At 40.8% G+C, this 21,400-nt stretch overlaps 1 pseudogene; it reads right to left on the reverse strand.

Moving 5' to 3' along the window:
- Nucleotides 1-19,762: 19,762 nt before the first annotated feature.
- On the reverse strand, nucleotides 19,763-20,963 carry Rbbp4-ps1 (RB binding protein 4, chromatin remodeling factor, pseudogene 1; annotated as a pseudogene).
- Between the last annotated feature and the right edge of the window lie 437 nt (nucleotides 20,964-21,400).

Here is a 21,400-nt window from a genome sequence, read left to right on the forward strand (position 1 = left end):
CTCCCACCAAAATGAACATGGAATATCCAAACACACCAGAAAAGCAAGATCTAGTTTCAAAATCATATTTGATCATGATGCTGGAGGACTTCAAGAAAGACGGGAAGAACTCCCTTAGAGAACAAGTAGAAGCCTACAGAGAGGAATCGCAAAAATACCTGAAAGACTTCCAGGAAAACATAAATAAACAAGAAGAAACCCATAGAGAGGAGACACAAAAATCCCTGAAAGAATTCCAGGAAAACACAATCAAACAGTTGAAGGAATTAAAAATGGAAATAGAAGCAATCAAGAAAGAACACATGGAAACAACCCTGGATATGGAAAATCAAAAGAAGAGACAAGGAGCTGTAGATACAAGCTTCACCAACAGAATACAAGAGATGGAAGAGAGAATCTCAGGAGCAGAAGATTCCATAGAAATCATTGACTCAACTGTCAAAGATAATGTAAAGCAGAAAATGCTACTGGTCCAAAACATACAGGAAATCCAGGACTCAATGAGAAGATCAAACGTAATGATAATAGGTATAGAAGAGAGTGAAGACTCCCAGCTCAAAGGACCAGTAAATATCTTCAACAAAATCATAGAAGAAAACTTCCCTAACCTAAAAAAAGAGATATCCATAGGCATAAAAGAAGCCTACAGAACTCCAATAGTCCAGAAAAGAAACACCTCCCGTCACATAATTGTCAAAACACCAAACGCATAAAATAAAGAAAGAATATTAAAAGCAGTAAGGGAAAAAGGTCAAGTAACATATAAAGGCAGACCTATCAGAATCACACCAGACTTTTCGCCAGAAACTATGAAGGCCAGAAGATCCGGGACAGATGTCATACAGACCCTAAGAGAACACAAATGCCAGCCCAGGTTACTGTATCCTGCAAAACTCTCAATTAACATAGATGGAGAAACCAAGCTATTCCATGACAAAACCAAATTTACACAATATCTTTCAACAAATCCAGCACTACAAAGGATAATAAAGGGTAAAGCCCAACATAAGGAGGCAAGCTATACCCTAGAAGAAGCAAGAAACTCATCGTCTTGGCAACAAAACAAAAAGAAGAAAATCACAAAAACATAACCTCACATCCAAATATGAATATAACAGGAAGCAATAATCACTATTCCTTAATATCTCTCAACATCAATGGCCTCAACTCCCCAATAAAAAGACATAGATTAACAAACTGGATACGCAACGAGGACCATGCATTCTGCTGCCTACAGGAAACACACCTCAGAGACAAAGACAGACACTACCTCAGAGTGAAAGGCTGGAAAACAACTTTCCAAGCAAATGGTCAGAAGAAGCAAGCTGGAGTAGCCATTCTAATATCAGATAAAATCAATTTTCAACTAAAAGTCATCAAAAAAGATAAGGAAGGACACTTCATATTCATCAAAGGAAAAATCCACCAAGATGAACTCTCAATCCTAAATATCTATGCCCCAAATACAAGGGCACCTACATACGTAAAAGAAACCTTACTAAAGCTCAAAACACACATTGCACCTCACACAATAATAGTAGGAGATTTCAACACCCCACTCTCATCAATGGACAGATCATGGAAACAGAAATTAAACAGAGACATAGACAGACTAAGAGAAGTCATGAGCCAAATGGACTTGACAGATATTTATAAAACAATCTGTCCTAACGCAAAAGGATATACCTTCTTCTCAGCTCCTCATGGTACTTTCTCCAAAATTGACCATATAATTGGTCAAAAAACGGGCCTCAACAGGTACAGAAAGATAGAAATAATCCCATGCATGCTATCAGACCACCACGGCCTAAAACTGGTCTTCAATAACAATAAGGGAAGAATGCCCACATATACGTGGAAATTGAACAATGCTCTACTCAATGATAACCTGGTCAAGGAAGAAATAAAGAAAGAAATTAAAGACTTTTTAGAATTTAATGAAAATGAAGGTACAACATACCCAAACTTATGGGACACAATGAAAGCTGTGCTAAGAGGAAAACTCATAGCGCTGAGTGCCTGCAGAAAGAAACAGGAAAGAGCATATGTCAGCAGCTTGACAGCACACCTAAAAGCTCTAGAACAAAAAGAAGCAAATACACCCAGGAGGAGTAGAAGGCAAGAAATAATCAAACTCAGAGCTGAAATCAACCAAGTAGAAACAAAAAAGACCATAGAAAGAATCAACAGAACCAAAAGTTGGTTCTTTGAGAAAATCAACAAGATAGATAAACCCTTAGCCAGACTAACGAGAGGACACAGAGAGTGTGTCCAAATTAACAAAATCAGAAATGAAAAGGGAGACATAACTACACATTCAGAGGATATTCAAAAAATCATCAGATCTTATTATAAAAGCCTATATTCAACAACACTTGAAAATCTGCAGGAAATGGACAATTTCCTAGACAGATACCAGGTACCGAAGTTAAATCAGGAACAAATAAACCAGTTAAACAACCCCATAACTCCTAAGGAAATAGAAGCAGTCATTAAAGGTCTCCCAACCAAAAAGAGCCCAGGTTCAGACGGGTTTAGTGCAGAATTCTATCAAACCTTCATAGAAGACCTCATACCAATATTATCCAAACTATTCCACAAAATTGAAACAGATAGATCACTCCCGAATTCCTTCTATGAAGCCACAATTACTCTTATACCTAAACCAAACAAAGACCCAACAAAGAAAGAGAACTTCAGACCAATTTCCCTTATGAATATCTACGCAAAAATACTCAATAAAATTCTGGCAAACCGAATCCAAGAGCACATCAAAACAATCATCCACCATGATCAAGTAGGCTTCATCCCAGGCTTGCAGGGATGGTTTAATATACGGAAAACCATCAACGTGATCCATTATATAAACAAACTGAAAGAACAAAACCACATGATCATTTCATTAGATGCTGAGAAAGCATTTCACAAAATTCAACACCCCTTCATGATAAAAGTCCTGGAAAGAATAGGAATTCAAGGCCCATACCTGAACATAGTAAAAGCCATATACAGCAAACCAGTTGCTAACATTAAACTAAATGGAGAGAAACTTGAAGCAATCCCACTACAATCAGGGACTAGACAAGGCTGCCCACTCTCTCCCTACTTATTCAATATAGTTCTTGAAGTTCTAGCCAGAGCAATCAGACAACAAAAGGAGGTCAAGGGGATACAGATGGGAAAAGAAGAAGTCCAAATATCACTATTTGCAGATGATATGATAGTATGTTTAAGTAATCCCAAAAGTTCCACCAGAGAACTACTAAAGCTGATAAACAACTTCAGCAAAGTGGCTGGGTATAAAATTAACTCAAATAAATCAGTAGCCTTCCTCTACACAAAAGAGAAACAAGCCGAGAAAGAAATTAGTGAAACGACACCCTTCATAATAGACCCAAATAATATAAAGTACCTCGGTGTGACTTTAACCAAGCAAGTAAAAGATCTCTACAATAAGAACTTCAAACCTCTGAAGAAAGAAATTGAAGAAGACCTCAGAAGATGGAAAGATCTCCCATGCTCATGGACTGGCAGGATTAATATAGTAAAAATGGCCATTTTACCAAAAGCGATCTACAGACTCAATGCAATCCCCATCAAAATACCAATCCAATTCTTCAAAGAGTTAGACAGAACAATTTGCAAATTCATCTGGAATAACAAAAAACCCAGGATAGCTAAAACTATCCTCAACAATACAAGGACTTCAGGGGGAATCACTATCCCTGAACTCAAGCAGTATTACAGAGCAATAGTGATAAAAACTGCATGGTATTGGTACAGAGACCGACAGATAGACCAATGGAATAGAATTGAAGACCCTGAAATGAACCCACACACCTATGGTCACTTGATTTTTGACAAAGGAGCCAAAACCATCAAATGGAAAAAAGATAGCATTTTCAGCAAATGGTGCTGGTTCAACTGGAGGTCAACAGGTAGAAGAATGCAGATTGATCCATGCTTATCACCCTGTACAAAGCTTAAGTCCAAGTGGATCAAGGACCTCCACATCAAACCAGATACACTCAAACTAATAGAAGAATAACTAGGGAAGCATCTGGAACACATGGGCACTGGAAAAAATTTCCTGAACAAAACACCAGTGGCTTATGCTCTAAGATCAAGAATCGACAAATGGGATCTCATAAAACTGCAAAGCTTCTGTAAGGCAAAGGACACTGTGGTTAGGACAAATCGGCAACCAACAGATTGGGAAAAGATCTTTACCAATCCTACAACAGATAGAAGCCTTATATCCAAAATATACAAAGAACTCAAGAAGTTACACCGCAGGGAGACAAATAACCCTATTAAAAAATGGGGTTCAGAGTTAAACAAAGAATTCACAGCTGAGGAATGCCGAATGGCTGAGAAACACCTAAAGAAATGTTCAACATCTTTAGTCATAAGGGAAATGCAAATCAAAACAACCCTGAGATTTCACCTCACACTAGTGAGAATGGCTAAGATCAAAAACTCAGGTGACAGCAGATGCTGGCGAGGGTGCGGAGAAAGAGGAACACTCCTCCATTGTTGGTGGGATTGCAAACTGGTACAACCATTCTGGAAATCAGTCTGGAGGTTCCTCAGAAAATTGGACATTGAACTGCCTGAGGATCCAGCTATACCTCTCTTGGGCATATACCCAAAAGATGCCCCAACATATAAAAAAGAAACGTGCTCCACTATGTTCATCGCAGCCTTACTTATAATAGCCAGAAGCTGGAAAGAACCCAGATGCCCTTCAACAGAGGAATGGATACAGAAAATGTGGTACATCTACACAATGGAATATTACTCAGCTATCAAAAACAACGGCTTTATGAAATTCGTAGGCAAATGTTTGGAACTGGAAAATATCATCCTGAGTGAGCTAACCCAATCACAGAAAGACATACATGGTATGCACTCACTGATAAGTGGCTATTAGCCCAAATGCTTGAATTACCCTAGATGCCTAGAACAAATGAAACTCAAGACAGATGATCAAAATGTGAATGCTTCACTCCTTCTCTAAAAGGGGAACAAGAATACCCTTGGCAGGGAAGAGAGAGGCAAAGATTAAAACATAGACTGAAGGAACACCCATTCAGAGCCTGCCCCACATGTGGCCCATACATATACAGCCACCCAATTAGACAAGATGGATGAAGCAAAGAAGTGCAGACTGACAGGAGCCGGATGTAGATCTCTCCTGAGAGACACAGCCAGAATACAGCAAATACAGAGGTGAATGCCAGCAGCAAACCACTGAACTGAGAATAGGACCCCCGTTGAAGGAGTCAGAGAAAGAACTGGAAGAGCTTGAAGTGGCTCGAGACCCCATATGTACAACAATGCCAAGCAACCAGAGCTTCCAGGGACTAAGCCACTACCTAAAGACTATACATGGACTGACCCTGGATTCTGACCTCATAGGTAGCAATGAATATCCTAGTAAGAGCACCAGTGGAAGGGGAAGCCCTGGGTCCTGCTAAGACTGAACCCCCAGTAAACTAGACTGGTGGGGGGAGGGCGGCAATGGGGGGAGGGTTGGGAGGGGAACACCCATAAGGAAGGGGAGGGGGGAGGGGGATGTTTGCCCGGAAACCAAAGAATTATTATTAAGTATTAAATAAATTTTTAAAAAAATGTAAATAAGAAATACTCGAGTTAATAAAGATTAAAATAAATAAATAAAAGAACTGCTGTAGGAATCATAAAAAAATAAAGAAAGAAAGAAAGGAAGGAAGGAATGAAGGAAGAAAGGAAGAAAAGAAAAGAAATCACAAATGGAGACAACCCTGGAAATAGAAAACCTAGGAAAGAGATCAGTAGTCATAGATGTAAGCATCAACAACACAATACAAGAGATAGAAGAGAGAATATCAGGGGCAAAAGATACCCTAGAAAACATTGACACAACCATCAAATGTAAAACACAAAAAGCTCTTAGCCCAAAACATACAGGAAATCCAGTGCTCGATGAGAAGATCAAACCTAGGGATAAGAGGTATAGAAGAGAATGAAGACTCCCAACTTAAAGGACCAGTAAATATATCAAAAAAAAATTAGAGAAGAAAACTTTTCTAACCTAAAGAGATGCCCATAAATGTACAAGAAGGCTACAGAACTCCAAATAGATTGGACCAGAAAAGAAATTCCTCCCGTCACATAATAGTCAAAACACAAAACAAAGAAAGAATATTAAAAGCAGTAAGGGAAAATGGTCAAGTAACATATAAAGGCAGACCTATCAGAATCACACCAGACTTCTCACCAGAGACTATGAAAGCCAGAAGATCCTGGGAAGATATCATACTGACCCTAAGAGAACACAAATGTCAGCACAGGAGACTATATCCAGTAAAACTCTCAATTACCACAGATGGAGAAACCAAGATATTACACAACAAAACCAAATTTACACAATTTCTTAACACAAATCCAGTCCTACAAAGGATAATGGATAGAAAACTCCAACATAAGGAGGGAAACTACACCCTAGGAAAGGCAAAAAAAAAAAATCTAATTTCAACTAACCTAAATGAAGATAGCCACACAAACATAATTCCACCTCTAACAACAAAAATAACAGGAAACAACGATCATTGGTCCCCAGTATCTCTCAATATCAATGGATTCAATTCTTCAATAAAAAGAGAGATTAACAGACTGGATACGTAAAGAGGACCCAGCATTTTGCTGCATACAGGAAACATACCTCAGTGACAAAGACAGACACTACCTCAGTGTAAAAGGCTGGAAAACAATATTCCAAGCAAATGGTCCCAAGAAAGAACCTGGAGTAGCCATTCTTTTATCCAATGAAATCAACTTTCAAACAAAAGTTATCAAAAAAGATAAGAAAGAACACTTCATATTCATCAAAGGAAAAATCCACCAAGATGAACCCTCAATCCTGAATATCTATGCTCCAAATGCATTCATAAAAGAAAGCTTACTAAAGCACATATCACACATTGCACCTCACACAATAATAGTAGGAGATTTCAATACACCACTCTCAGCAATAGACAGATCATGGAAACAGAAACTAAACAGAGGCACAGTGAAACTAACAGCAGTTATGAACCAACTGAATTTAACAGATATTTATAGAACATTTCATCCTAAAACAAAACAATATACCTTCTTCTAAGCACCTTATGGTACCTTCTCCAAAACTGACCATATAATTGGTCGTAAAACAGGCCTCAGCAAATACAAGAAGTTTGAAGTAATCCCATGAATCCTATCAGATCACCATGGACTAAGGTTGGTCTTCAATAACAACAAAAATGAAAGAAAGCCCACATATACATGGAAGTTGAACAACTCTCTACTCAATGATAACCTGGTCAAAGAAGAAATAAAGAAATTAAAGACTTTTTAGAATTTAATGAAAATGAAGACACAACACACCCAAACTTATGGGACACAATGAAAGCAGTGCTAAGAGGAAAACTAATAGCTCTGAGTGCCTCCAAAAAGAAACTGGAGAGAGCAAATATTTTTTTTTTAATGTTGTACATAAGTAGTGCAGAAGTAGGAAATTCTAAGAAGTCTCTGTTCTCCCAGTGGTATCAAGACAGACTATCTTTGTTTCTTTGTCCTCATTTTGTCAACCTGGGTGAACAGGAGATTAGTGTTAGCTTTTTCATTATCAATAAGAATAGGAGGGTGAAAAATGGTTGATTATAAAGATTAGATGAGGCAGTCCACAGAGTATGCTGCAGAACGTCTTTGGAATCAAGATTTTATTTTGGAACTGGAGATGTCTCAGTAGTTAAGAGCACTTGCTGTTCTTGCAGAGGACCCAGGTTTGGTTCCTAAGGACCACATGATAGCTCACGACCCTCTGTGTAACTTCAGTTCCAGGGAATCCAGTGCCTGGTCTCCACACATACCAGTTGCACATATAGCGCACACACGTGCACTCAGGCCAACATTCATACATATAAAAGAAAAATAAATACCCTAGCACCACAAGGCCTGGGTGGGTAGATCAAGCCAGAGACAACCCCCAGCCTGTTGTCACTAGGTCCTGGCAGGCAGACTATGCCCAAGATGACCCCTCACCAGTATCACACAGCATGAGCAGAGCATATCACTCCTGAGAAGACCCCAAACACCAGGGGCCCCTGGTGTCACTAAAATGAGCAAGTAAGTAGTGAGACGATGGAAGAGAAGGGCAAGCAGAAGGACGTGTGCACAACACAACAGAGATGAAACTGGAGATTTAAGGGTTCTTGAGGATATAGTGAGGTCCTGGCCCATGCGGCCACTGAGGGCCATGTCTGGCTACATGATCCTGCAGCAGTGAGGGATCTGTTACCACCAAAAACTTGGCAGACATCCCTGGTCTGAGCTGCCACCAGGGACTATATTGATGTCTGAGAGCTCTGCACAGTAGTCCCCAACCCTTGCCTAGGTGTCTTGGGAGACCTGGCCCCAAAGGCATGAGAGCAGAACTGGTACAGTGGGTCACACCACACACAGGAAGCACAGCAAGGCTAGTCCTGCTTTGAAGGGTCATAGTTGAGTCAACTCCCAAGGGTGTGAGAGTGGGAAATCTGGACCTGTCACTTGTCTGCTGTGTGGTGGTATGGGAGGAGAGATGAACCCCTTTTTGTCCCTGCCACCTGGACAGCTGTCTCTGATGTCATGGGAGCAGGAAATCTGGCCTTGTCTCTCACCTGCTTGCTGCAACATTCAAAAGGGAAGGCCCTATCCCTTACCTAGGCAGCACAGGAGAGCTGGTCCTGGTTGTGGAACTTGAGAGTGAGCATCCTTGAAGACATGTGAGCAGAAGATCTGGCTGTGCCCCTTGCCAACTTCAGCATTAGGTGAGTTTGCCAGGGCTGTGCTGGAGAGCTCAACCTAGTGCTATGGGTGGGAGAGAGCTGGCAGCCTGACTGGCTGAGCTACCACCCAGGTCTATCACCCAGAGCTTTGACTTGGCCCACCCAACATCTACCCCACCTATGCACTGCAGGATCATGTAAAGGAACAGGTTCTACAGATCCAAAACTGTAGGATCTCCACGACATGGGGCAATAACAGAATTTCCGAGAGGAATCTCAGTGAGGATCCAGTATTGATGGTACAACAGAAACCAGAGGACTTGAACCACACCAATGATTCATTGCAATGAACATTTGCAAGTAAACAAGTGTGGGCAAAAATGTACAGTGTGGGACACACTGTGACTATGACACACTACTGCTTTTTTTTTTTTTTTTTTTTTTGGTGCAGAGGGAGTTGCAAAGGCAGAGAGCAGGTTGAAAAGTATGTAGAGATAAGTAGGGTTTGGAGTGCATGCTGCAAAATTCACAAAGAATCAATAAATGTTAAATAAAAACTATGTTGGAATTTGATGGAAAACAAGAAATATAAGTGTAGTAATCTAAGTGGAAATGCATGTAATTGGACTCAGAAAATAACTGAGCTGAAGACAGAAGTTTGACTGTCTTCTGAATATTGATGAAATTTTGAGCTTAGCAAATATATGAAAAGCTAAGGGAAAAACAAAACAATTAGCTACCAAGCCTAGAAAATAGATAGAATATGGAACAAATGATTCAAAGCTGTGTGGTTTTGTTCTCTCAAGTAATGAGTCAGGCTAGACACCTTGGTTCACACACTTTGCTAATAAAATTTCTGGCAAAGACATGTCTTCTTGGGGAGGCACCATCTTCAATTGTACACCCACTGGGGAACCTAGCAGGCTTCAGTAGATAGTGCCATAACCACGGCCACACAGAAGGCCCTGGGGAAACCCAGAGAGGCACAAACAAAACAAAAGCCATCACTGTGGGAAGGAGACCAGTAGACCAGACTGGATGAAAACGGGACAGAGGAAGATAAGAGAAGGTGAGGGCAAGGCCAAGCAGAGAGCCTTTATACACAAGCCTGAAGCTGTCAAAGTAAAAGCTTGATTTTTTTTAATGCACACAGCTTTCAAAAATGTAATAAAATTATTATTTTAAAGGAATACCTCTACCATCTTTTATTTAATCCATAGGATAATCAGAAGGAAAGCATACTTCTCCAACAAAGCATCAAAATTATTCAGAACTTGGGTGAACAAGACACTAAATGAAGGACACAATGGGGGAAGAGTTGACGTCTATTAATGCAGGTTTGATAGAGAAGACAGGGTGACTAACAGGGTAAACATCCTGAGCATGCTGACTTTCTCTGTACCAGTCATTCCAGGCCACATAATTAAACACTTTCGAGAAGTCTCTCTACTCTTTTCTAGGAGCTTGTACCAAACTTTTTCCATCCTGTCAGTGTCAAGAAGGATCATGAAATGGCAGACTGAAATTCTAAAGTGGCACAGTAATTACAGTAAAAGAGAATAACGATTACTTCTAATTACATGTTTCTTGGGAGTTCTCTCCTTCTAGTTCTGAAGTCTGACCCTTTCTGAGATAAAGAAATTGTAAACACTGGGGAAGAAAACAGATTTAAAGGTTACCTGTCAGAAGAGGGGAGAATAATCTTCACAGTTATTTTACCTTTATGATATTATATCTTAAAAATGGTGAGTAGCATCTTAAGAACTAAGTACCTAAAGTCTGAATGAATATAAATAATTTATTTAAATGTTATATTTCCGGCAACTTCTAGTGAAGAATAATGTAGCATACAAGTTGCTTCAAGCAGGATGTAGTGGTACACACCTGTGATCCTGGCACACCAGAAGCTGGGAAATAGGATCTGGAGTTCAAGACTGCTTAGGGGTACATAGGAAGACCCTGTCTCAAAGAAGCAAATATCTTTTTTCTGAACATGGTGGCACACATTTTAATCTCAGTAGATATAGTGATCTTTGTATGTTGGAGGCTGGCCTGGTCTATATAGAAAGTTCCAGGCTAGGCAGAACTATATAGTGAGACTTTGTCACACACACACACACACACACACACACACACACACACACATACACACAGTATTTTTTTCAAAATAATTTCATTCTAGATCTGATAAAATAAAGAGATATTCACAGAAAAAATAAGGGGAAGAAAATAAGGTGCCAGAGAGATAATTCATCAGGTAAAGGTGCTTGCTGCCAAGCCTGAGCTCAATCTTGGACTCTACATGGTAGAAAGGAAAAACTGACTCATGCAGGTTGTCACACACACACACACACACACACACACACACACACACACACGGACGTACATACACACATTAACATACACTCAAGGAGCAAGATACTCATTCTATCCAGAGACTTGGAGTCTATCTGCATTCACGTCTCCCTTGATAATGTCATTTCATCACAGCATTCATGTTGATAATGGTACTTTCTGAATTTAGAACACTTCACCAATCCCTAAAGCCATTCTGGACTTCTTTTACTTAGGCAGTCTCAAACTCCATGTTCCAACCTGGTTACAGCCTGTTCCTTGAGACCTGACCTTCCTCTTGTGGGTGTCCTTCTACATATGCCTTCACTGACTTCTTCATCACTTCTGGACCATCTCTTCCTCTTTGCCTCCAATACCTGATGAGTTCCCATGCTGGTTAATCTTGTCCGTTTTGGTTAGACTAAGAAGTGATGAAGAAATATGTGAGATACACAAATGCATCCAGGAAGACATTTCCAGAGGAGAATAATCAAGTGTAGAATGTTCTCTCTGGTTGTAGGCAGCATCATCCCTCAGATAGGGAACACACAGAAAATTAAAAGAGAAAAGGAAAAAGCCCAGAGTTGAAGCACACTCCTGTCTACTTCCTGTCCGCCACAAGGGAAGCAGACTCTGCATCACACTGCCACTGCCTCCCAGAGATCCAGAATTAATTGGAGCCAAATGAACCATGTAATGATGGGTGGTCATGGTAGCCCAGGAAGGCAGAGGTAGGCTGATCTCTTTGAGTTCAAGGTCAGCCTAATCTTGAGAGTGAGTTCCAAGACAGCCAAGGCTACACAGAGAAACCCAGTCTCAGAAAAACAACAACAATTTCCTCCCTTAAGTTTTGTATGTCTGAGATCAGGTGACATCACTGAGAAAATATAACCAGCACACTGCCACCACTGCACTTTGTCCCCAAACTTCATCCCACTTTCCCCTGGCATTCCCACATAAATCTGGGCATGGTTTCTTGACACCCTCAGAAAATAACCCTCAGAGATGTACATTCTAAGAGGCTGTGAACTTGAACATCAGAGCCCAGCATTTGCATGGACATGCATCTAAAGCCTAATTCATAGCATATAACATACATATGTCCAATTTCGTTTCCATCTTAAGCTCTGATCCTGAGGCCAAATTCAAGCTCCTTGGTCACAGCCCCACAATATAGCTTTTCTCAAATTCCCTGAGCAGAAACATTAAGCAGTGAGCCTCCTATAGTTCCTGTTTGCATATTGACTATAGGTCAGGCATATATACACTCTGAGCCTTGATCAAACCTTTTTTGTCTCTACCTACATAGATATTCCTCTGACTTTTGAACACATCAATTTCTCTTACATTTATTTCATCTATTATTTCAAATATAGAGATTAATTTTCAGTTCTTCGTGGTCACAAGCTTATGGTAATATGCAAGAGCTTTCTTTTTCTGTGCTGGAAGAAAATTTCAGAGCTTTCATATGCAGATTCTGTTCTCTGTACTTATGCTCTTTCCCAAGAACTAGCTTCTAAACTATGATGGGGAGAACAAAGTGTGGCCTTCAGAAAAGCTTCATAAATATCCTCTGATTACTCTTAATCAGTATTTCAGTCTGCATTTCCATCACCAATGTAAATTTTAATGATCACAAGGACTCACTGGATAATTTTCCTGTGTCATAACTGACGACCAGTACATTATTCTTGCTTGGGTTCTGAGTATATCGTCTTGATTAAAAATGAGATTGCTAAACACTGTATAAGAAAAATCAGACTTCCTCTCTTATAGGTTTAAGCAACTGAAGCATCCTAAAGGACAGTATTGAATCCCCACTTTTACTGGTCCAGCCTAAAGGACAAAACTAAAAGACTGGCCAGAGGTCGATGTCTAAGAGAGCGTGTAGATGAGACTACAAGATCCAAGCAAGGGAATGGAGAGACGGCTCCACAGTAAAAGGCACATGTTCTTGTGGCAACTCACAACTACATATAACCACAGATCCAGAGAATCTGGTGATCTCTTCTGACCTTCTCAGGAACTAAGCATGTGCGTGGTTTACAGACATGCAAGTGAAATACATAACCTAACTCACTCTTAAAGAAGTTTTAATATCCAATGAAGTACCTACAAGAGCAAAGTCATCAGCACCCACACATAGTGGCTTTCCAGTTCTGAAGAACTACTGTGCTCCCATAACAATGAAGTGCAAGATGGAGGCCACCAGAACTTCACAGGAGCAGCTCTAGCTTTCACGGTTGCGGAGAGAAGATGAGACTATGGGGAACCTGAGCGTCTTTGAAAGTGCCTTGAAAAGAATTTTGGAGTTGTGTCAGAAAACATAAAAAAGAAGACAGAAGACATGGCAGGTAAAATGATAAGAATGTACAAGGTGGTCTTTGGTTTATAAACAAAAATTCCTAGAAAGGAGCTGATACAAAAAGGCTCATTGTCAAATTAGAATGCCAATGCCTTAAAAACATTGGAACGTGCAACCTCCAGATTCAAATTACCTTGGGCCATATTTAGCCCTCTTAATAGCTTCCTCCATATGTGACCTAACATCTTTGTAACTATTAGGTAAATCCTTCAGAATTTTTAAACATTACAGACGTCTTATTACTATTTTCTCAAAAATACAGTATAACAACTTTCAAATTACATTTCCAAGGAAGAATATGTTAGCCCTCTCTGTAACAAGGAAGATAGAGCTAGGAGGTGATGATTGGAAGGACAGGGATCGGCACAAGACACCTAAGATCAAGTTCTAAGCACAAAGGGAGATGTATTTGCCCCAGAAGGACAAAGGGCAGGAAAAGAGACAAAGACAGGGGGTAGACAATGAAGAAGGAACAAGGGAGAGGGGGAAGAGATGTTTGCTCTCTAAGAACAAAGGAATGTCTCTGCATAGATGGGATACAGAAGTAGCCCATAGACAAATGGCAGTTTGTAAAGGGGAAAGGGGAAACCTATATTAGAATGAGTTGGTTTGTTTTGATTAAGCATGTTAATTAGGGGTAGCCAAAAGGGAGCTCTTTTTTTTCTTTATTAACTTGAGTATTTCTTATTTACATTTTGATTGTCATTCCCCTTCCCAGTTTCCGGGCCAACATCCCCCTAACCACTCCCCCTCCCCTTCGATATGGGCTTCCCCTCCCCATCCTCCCCCCATTACTGCCCTCCCCTCAACAATCCCATTCACTGGAGGTTCAGTCTTGGCAGAACCAAGGGCTTCCCCTTCCACTGGTGCTCTTACTAGGCTATTCATTGCTACCTATGAGGTCAGAGTCCAGGGTCAGTCCATGTATAGTCTTTGGGTAGTGGCTTAGTCCCTGGAAGCTCTGGTTGGTGGGCATTGTTGTTCATATGAGGTCTCAAGGCCCTTCAAGCTGTTCCAGTCCTTTCTCTGATTCCTTCAACGGAGGTTCCCATCAGCCTGCACTTCTTTGCTTCATCCATCTTATCTAGTTTGGTGGCTGTATATGTATGGGCCACATGTGGGGCTGGCTCTGAATGGGTGTTCCTTCTGCCTCTGTTCTAAACTTTGCCTCAAAGGGGAGCTTTTAATTGCTGGACTTCCATACTTTGATAGCTGGGCCTGGGTAGTCAGTCACCCTTAGGAGGAGGAATAGAGCTTGGTGGATAGCTCTAAGAATGTAATCTAATGGTTTTTAGCAAGACAGAGACTAGGGGAAGGACAAGGGCTGCCAGAGCTGTGTTTGCTATGCTCTGGCCTATTAGAGCCCTTCAGGGATGCCAAATAGAGAATAGAAGAGTTCATCGCTAAAGTATAGCCTCAAGTCGGTGTGGTGGTAGATGACTGTAACCCCAACGATCGGGAAGAGTTTAGACTTAGAGGCCAGCCTAAGACACATGGCAAGTTTGACCAGCCTGTGCCACACAGCAAAGCCCTTTGTCACTTTCTCAAAATTTAAAGTGCAAAGCAAGCAAACAAAAACAAAAAAGGTTCAACCCCCAATAGACTTTTAAGAAATGCAGGGACCATGACCCTGTGGGCTAGATAGGTCACAGGTCTTGTGGAGAACCTAATTATTCTACTAGATGACATAGGACTAAAACAACTCCTAAGACTTATTCCTATACCCATTTAATCTGTGCATACCTCAAGCCTCACCAGAGAAGCTTCTCCTTGAAGTAGATGAAGATTAACACCGAGATACAGAACTGGTCAACATGCAGAGAATGAGAGACAATGGAGTATTCAGCCGTAAGTGGGACATCTATATCACATTCCTCCCACTGAGGCTCAGGCATGTTCACAGCTTAAAACCCAAAGATTCTAGAAGCAAAGTGAATAACACCAAGGAAACAGTACTTTCCAGATACAGCAGGGCAGCTGCACATATGAACTGTGGCAGCTATATAAAACCTGCACAAATGTCAATCAGACAAAATCCCAGCATACCCTGGGAGGGGTGGGGGGAGTGGGAGAAGAATCAGAGGCAGGGGAAGAATATGAAATCCTACCACTGGCTTGGGAATCATTGGTATTTGATAGCTGTTTGAAGAGGGAGAGTCTGTTTTCTTTAGTTATGTGACTGGTGGATCAACCACATCCTCCAGAATACTTGGGCAACACGAGCCACAAACTATACTCTATGAAGAAAAAAGAAAAAGGAAAAATATCTCAAAGTCAGGTGGAAAGGGATAGGAGGGTAGAGAAAGTGCTTATGGGAGAAATTTGGAAATGAGGAGTGAATATGTCTAAAATACATTGTATAAAATTCTTAAGGAATTAATAAAAATACTACTTTTTTAAAAAAGAGCTGGGTATGGTGGTACACATCTTTAATACCAGCCCTCAGGAGACAGAGGCAGATAGATTTCTATGGGTTCAAGACAAGCCTTGTCTGCATAGCAGATTCTAGGCCAGTCAAGGCTTCATTGTGAGACTATCTAAATAAACATAAATGGATGGATAGATAGATAGATAGATAGATAGATAGATAGATAGATAATAAGATAGATAGATAGATAGATATAGATAGATAGATAGATAGATAGATAGATAGATAGATAGATAGATAGACACACAGAGACACACACACACACACATTAAATTTTAAAAATAAGAAATGTAGGGGTCCAAATGAAAGTATATCTCCAAAGTTCCACAAGGGCACTTTTATGACAGTTCTGACTTTATATATAGGACTTTAATAAGCATTTGGGCCCTTCAAGGCCTGCTTTGAGAAAATTTGGACGTTCCCGGTACCATTAAATTCTACCCAACACTCCTTGGGAGAATAGTTAAGAGAGCTTAATGAATTGTTTGGAGAGAGCAATGGGTTTTCATTATTTGTATCCTTTTGCAATTCTCATGAATATTTGAGGTTCAAAACAATTGACTAAATGATGTTTAAATTGTTCCTAACCAGCAAGGCTAAACATGTTCCAACAAGCCATTCTTGCTTTGTGTCCTTCCTTTTATTCTCTTCTTAGTTTTTTTTTTCTTTACTTTATCCATTTTAGTGCTAGAGTCTTCACATGTTCCAGGGTATGTGTATAAAGATCAAAAAAGAATTTCCAGGAGTCTGTTTCTTCCTTTGCCTCAGGAATTGAACTCGGGTACCTTTACTTGCTGAGACATCTCACTAAACATACTTTGGTTTGTTTTTTCTTCCATACTTTCTACCCTCCTCCATTTTCTCTTCCCTGTCACTATTCAGTTCACAGGCAGGTAGAAGATGCCAAAAAGGAAAGGAGGCAAAAGGTAAAAGTAGTATGGGAGCTCTCAGACCCTGTTTTTCTAGAAAATGGGTGTAAAACTAAGAGGCATGGATGTTTCAAAGAAGTTGTTCATATGTAAACGAAACTCATTCCACTATAAGCACTTACACAGTTAGTCATGGAGAGTAACAGGCCTGATCAGGTGAGACAGGTCAACCAAAATGGAGATGGTATCAAATCAAGCTATAGTGGTCAAAGACTAAGCCCTAAAAATGCAACTTTTATCAAGGACCAATTTAATCTTAAAAACAAATACAAACTAGCAATTCACTCTTTCCCAACTTGACAGTTCACCAGTGGCACAACGGACAGGTAAAAACTTGGTGGTCTCATGTTAGAGAGAGAGAGAGAGAGAGAGAGAGAGAGAGAGAGAGAGAGAGAGAGAGAGAGAGAAGAAAGAAAGAAGGAAGGAAGGAAGGAAGGAAGGAAGGAAGGAAGAAAGAAAGAAAGAAAGAAAGAAAGAAAGAAAGAAAGAAAGAAAGAAAAAAGAGGAAAAGAAAGGAAGAAAGCAAGCAAAAGAAAAAGGAAAGAAGGAAGAAAAAAAGAAAAACTACACACAACAACAACAAAAAAAAAAACAGACTTTGTTCAGCACAATTGGCACCACCAACAAGCCTTTGCTGAGTTTAAACTCCACAGTGAACTTCAGCCTCTGAAGAAAGAAATTGAAGAAGATCTCAGAAGATGGAAAGATCTCCAATGCTCATGGATTGGCAGGATTAATATAGTAAAAATGGTCATTTGCCAAAAGCGATCTACAGATTCAATGCAATCCCCATCAAAATTCCAATCCAATTCTTCAGAGAGTTAGACAGAACAATTTCCAAATTCATCTGGGTTAACAAAAAACCCAGGATAGCTAAAACTATCCTCAACAATAAAAGGACTTCCGGGGGAATCAGTATCCCTGAACTCAAGCAGTACTACAGAGCAATAGTGATAAAAACTGCATGGTATTGGTACAGAGATAGGCAGATAGATCAGTGGAATAGAATTGAAGACCCAGAAATGAACTCACACACCTATGGTCACTTGATTTTTTGACAAAGGAGCCAAAAGCATCCAATGGAAAAAAGATAGCATTTTCAACAAATGGTGCTGGTTCAACTGGAGGTCAGCGTGTAGAAGAATACAGATCGATCCATTCTTATCACCCTGTACAAAGCTCAAGTCCAAGTGGATCAAGGACCTCCACATCAAACCAGATACATTCAAACTAATAGAAGAAAAAGTGGACAAGCATCTCTAACACATGGACACTGGAGAAAATTTCCTGAACAAAACACCAATGGCTTACGCTCTAAGATCAAGAATCGACAAATGGGATCTCATAAAACTACAAAGCTTCTGTAAGGCAAAGGACACTGTTGTTAGGACAAAACGGCAACCAACAGATTGGGAAAAGATTCTACAACTGATAGAGGTCTCATATCCAAAATATACAAAGAACTCATGAAGTTAGACTGCAGGGAGACAAATAACCCTATTAAAAAATGGGGTTCAGAGCTAAACAAAGAATTCACACCTGAGGAATGCCGAAAGGCTGAGAAGCACCTAAAGAAATGTTCAACATCTTTAGTCATCAGGGAAATGCAAATCAGAACAACCCTGAGATTGCACCTCACACCAGTCAGAATGGCTAAGATCAAAAACTCAGGTGACAGCAGATGCTGGTGAGGATGTGGAGAAAGAGGAACACTCCTCCATTGCTGGTGAGATTGCAGACTGGTACAACCATTCTGGAAATCAGTCTGGAGGTTCCTCAGAAAATTGGATATTGAACTACCTGAGGACCCAGCTATACCTCTCTTGGGCATATACCCAAAAGATGCCCCAACATATAACAAAGACACATGCTCCACTATATTCATAGCAGCCTTATTTATAATAGCCAGAAGCTGGAAAGAACCCAGATGCCCTTCAACAGAGGAATGGATACAGAAAATGTGGTGCATCTACACAATGGAATACTACTCAGCTATCAAAAACAATGACTTTATGAAATTCATAGGCAAATGGATGGAATTGGAAAATATCATCCTGAGTGAAGTAACCCAATCACAGAAAAACACACATGGTAAGCACTCATTGATAAGTGGCTATTACCCCAAATGCTTGAATTACCCTAGATGCCTAGAACACATGAAACTCAAGACGGATGATCAAAATGTGAATGCTTTACTCCTTCTTTAAAAGGGGAACAAGAATACCCTTGGCAGGGAATAGAGAGGCAAAGATTAAAACAGACACAGAAGGAACACCCATTCAGAGCCTGCCCCACATGTGGCCCATACATATACAGCCACCAAACTAGATAAGATGGATGAAGCAAAGAAGTGCAGGCCAACAGGAACCGGATGTAGATCTCTCCTGAGAGACACAGCCAGAATACGGCAAATATATAGGCGAATGGCAGCAGCAAACCACTGAACTGAGAACAGGACCCCCATTGAAAAAATCAGAGAATGGACTGAAAGAGCTTGAACGGGCTTGAGACCCCATATGAGCAACAATGCCAACCAGCCAGAGCTTCCAAGGGACTAAGCCACTACCCAAAGACTATACATGGACTGATCCTGGGTTCCAACTGCATAGGTAGCAATGAATAGCCTAGTAAGGGCACCAGTGGAAGGGGAAGCCCTTGGTCCTGCCAAGACTGAACCCCCAGTGAATGGGACTCTTGAGGGGAGGGAATAACAATTGTAATGTAAATAAGAAATACCCAATTTAATAAAGATGGAGAAAAAAAGATGTAGAAAATACCCATGGTTTGGGATAATATCATTGTCTGTGGCACCTATTGTAGTAGGATAGCTGAACAAAGTCTGTGTCTCAAATCAATGTTTAATCCATCTCAGGGTTCAGAGAAAAACAGGGAGAGTCTAAAATCAGTGCAAAAATGTCTAGGATCCTTGTCCTTCAGGATCCACACTTCCTTCAGAGTCTTCATCATTATAAATGTTCTCTGACACACTTGCAGGATATTGTCTTCTGATACAGAACAAATCACCCAAGGTTCATGGGATTCCAGTTATCTTGGCAATGTGACCACCATGAATCAACAACTCTGGTGGGCCATCCTCTGCATCTTCTGGGGACTATTCTTCTCTAATTTTACTTAGATCCCAGACATTCAGCCGATAATCAGTACCACTGGAAGCTAAGATAGATAGTCTCATTGTGAGGTGACAATTGAACTTGGAATATTTCATCCTTATGTGATTCAAAGGAATGCAACTTGAGTTTCAGATTTCTTAGATCTCACAAGGCAAGTTTTGTCAGCTGATCCTGTGGCAAGAATGAACTCACCATAAGGGTTGAAAGGTAAGCAATTCACTTCAGCTGTGTGAGCATCAACCAAGTGGCTTGACTTGGAAGAATTGTTTGAACGAGTATCCCAAGTCATAAGCTTCTGGTCATCACCAACTGACCCAAACACAGACCCGAGGAGCAGATACTACTCCACTACTGCTGTTTGCCCTGTAAAGACGGTCTTTGTATCCACCACTTTTCCTTCTTTTGGAACTGCACTGATGTCCAACAGGCAGATGGTATGGTAAGTACCCGCTGAGATTTGGATTCCAAGAAAGCCCATAACCTTCTTTCTGATGTCCACAGAGGCCCAAATCTGGGTTGCACTCTCCAGAAGGGTTTAGAAGGGTGCTTTGTGAGGTCAAAAACATCACTGGATGGAGTCTTAGTTGCAATGATGCAAGGGTTCTGGTTACTTCTCCTTCATGGTTGATCTTGATTTCTATTTCAATTTTCCCACTGACAGAACGAAAACTTCCAAATTCTCCTTTCTCCCTGTCATAATGGGATGCATCAAACTGAGCATCATCAATAGGGAGCTGGACACTGGCTATCACCAGGTGGTTTTGTTCATCCGATGTGTGTGTTCCCAGAACAAGTCATGAATGCTGAAATCTTTCCCTTCAGGCCTGGTCACATCTGGAAGCCACTGGGCAATTCGGCTAGGCAACTCCAAGGTATGAGTCATCACCAAATCATAAAGAAAGGGGTATTCTTCTTCCATACTTTGTACTCCTCGTTGATCACATGTTCTTGCACTGTTTCATCAAAGGCCGCTCCCTTGTCAGCCATGACGGCAGGTGAGCTGGTCGTGCATTGCAGGGAATGTTTCTATCTCCTTCAACAGTAACATAAAGTTTTACCATGTACTGTGGTCTGTGTTGTGGGTTGCATTTAGGGACATAAAATTCATCGTTCTAAGCCCTCCTGGGTTTCTGTTAAGAAATCTATTGTTGAGCAGCTCTCTACTCCCAGACCCGGTGAGAGAGAGACCCAACCGCCTGGTCAGGTGGGCACTCCTGAGACTGCTGAGCGGAAGAGACCACCAACACTGCTCACCCCTGCCCACATCCCTGGCCCAAGAGGAAACTGTATAAGGCCTCTGGGCTCCCGTGGGGGAGGGCCCAGGAGCAGCAGGACACCTGCCAGAGACACCGCCGGAACCTGAAGGAAACAGACCGGATAAACAGTTCTCTGCACCCAAATCCCGTGGGAGGGAGAGCTAAACC

Source organism: Rattus norvegicus, chromosome 9, assembly GCF_021556685.1.
Source record: "Rattus norvegicus strain SHRSP/BbbUtx chromosome 9, alternate assembly SHRSP_T2T, whole genome shotgun sequence".
Classification (NCBI taxonomy): Eukaryota; Metazoa; Chordata; class Mammalia; order Rodentia; family Muridae; genus Rattus; species Rattus norvegicus.